General features: G+C 62.0%; 1 non-coding gene across 1 annotated transcript in view; it reads right to left on the bottom strand.

Moving 5' to 3' along the window:
• The window catches only part of LOC111525851, a 195-nt gene extending 26 nt beyond the window's left edge, over positions 1–169 (bottom strand). The window contains exon 1 of the small nuclear RNA XR_002726215.2: positions 1–169. This exon is cut by the window's left edge and continues 26 nt beyond it. This is a non-coding gene — a small nuclear RNA (U2 spliceosomal RNA).
• Positions 170–1,517: the final 1,348 nt, after the last annotated feature.

Below are 1,517 nucleotides of genomic sequence, written 5' to 3'. Positions count from 1 at the left end.
GTACTGCAATACCAGGTCGATGCGTGGAGTGGACGGAGCAAGCTCCTATTCCATCTCCCTGCTCCAAAAATCCATTTAATATATTGTCCTCGGATAGAGAGCGTATCAGATATTAAACTGATAAGAACAGATACTACACTTGATTTTAGCCAAAAGGCCGAGAAGCGATACCGTCGCCTTCGCGCCCGCCGTCACCGTCGCACTCTCATCCACATTCAAGTCGCGGTGAGAGCCCCAGCCTCGCTCCTTGCCCCATCCCCTCTGTCTCTTCCACCCCACTAAGGACGCCGTTACACACTCGGGTTCATTTCTCCTTCTCCACCTTTGAGAAGGGAAATCTTACAGCCGTGCTTGGATCCGGCGTTCCCGGGCTTTCATTTCGAATTTGCATACCCCGCCCTTTCACGGAGGGCGCGGCCTCCGCGGTTGACTCCGCCCCCGGGGCCGCCTCTGCGTGGGGGGGCCGGGGCTCCGCTGGGGGCGACTTCCTTGTTTGTATCCAGCCAGCGCAAAGACAGAACCGAAGGAGACTGGGGGGCGAAGGCGAGAGGGGTCTGTGGAAGAGACCGCTGGGCGGAGAGCGGTCGACGTTTTCCTGGAGAAAGACGAGGTCCCAGGGCAGGAGCCCGGGCGGCGCCGCCGGGCCTTTACTTCGTCACCAGCGGGCGGGGAGACCGGCCTCGTACCCGCCGGACGAGGGGCCCGTTCCGAGTCAGGGAAGCCGAAGGCCTGGAGGGGCTTCCGGGAGCAGGGGCTGGAGTGCCGGGCAGGAGGCTGACACCAGACACCCGGCAGAGGGAGGCGGCGCGTGGATGGCGAGGGCCCGGCAAGGATTCTCCCCAGCCCCTGTGCCGGCGTCTCCTGTGGCTTCTGTGCACGGACCGTGTCCTGTGCTGTGCAGGGAAAGCTGCCTCTCTGCTCGGGACGTGGATTCCTTTCCCCTCCTCCTCGCCTGGCTGGCTACTCCTGACGCAGGTTGTCAGGACTCCGCTTGGGTGTCACGCGTCCAGGAAGCCTCCCTTAATTAAGGGCCCTCGGCACCCACCCCCTATGTGACTAGCAGCCCTCCTATGTATTTCGTCGCACCCCCGTTGTGTATATCAACTATTCCACTCACCACCCTTCTGGGCAGTCCTTTATCTCCCGCTCTGAAATCCCATCGCTGAGGGCTGGGACCCCTCCTCAGTACTTATCCCTGTTTCCCGGCGCTAGTCTGGTGCCTGGCGTGTGGAAGGCGCTCAGTAAACGTTTGTGGAGCGAAGAAACGACGCAAACGTGATGAGCACGACGGCCCGAAACAGAGAAGACGCAGTCAGGAGGGTACTGGCCCCGCGCGGGGGTAAAGGGGGAAGGTCGGGCTCGGGGTGGCAGGACACCAGAGGGCAGGGGTGACTGCCGGGGTGCTCTTGGGGGAGGATAGGCGTCAAGGCCCCCGGCAAGGTTGCGATAAAGTTTCTCTCCGGGGCACAGACTGCCGCCTGCGGGGTCAGCGTTTACCTCTCCCTTCCTCCTTCCTA

This window comes from Piliocolobus tephrosceles, unplaced genomic scaffold (assembly GCF_002776525.5).
Source record: "Piliocolobus tephrosceles isolate RC106 unplaced genomic scaffold, ASM277652v3 unscaffolded_1292, whole genome shotgun sequence".
In the NCBI taxonomy this organism is placed as follows: domain Eukaryota; kingdom Metazoa; phylum Chordata; class Mammalia; order Primates; family Cercopithecidae; genus Piliocolobus; species Piliocolobus tephrosceles.
Note: the sequence above shows the minus strand (reverse complement) of the source record. Positions and strands in the feature narration are given on the sequence as shown.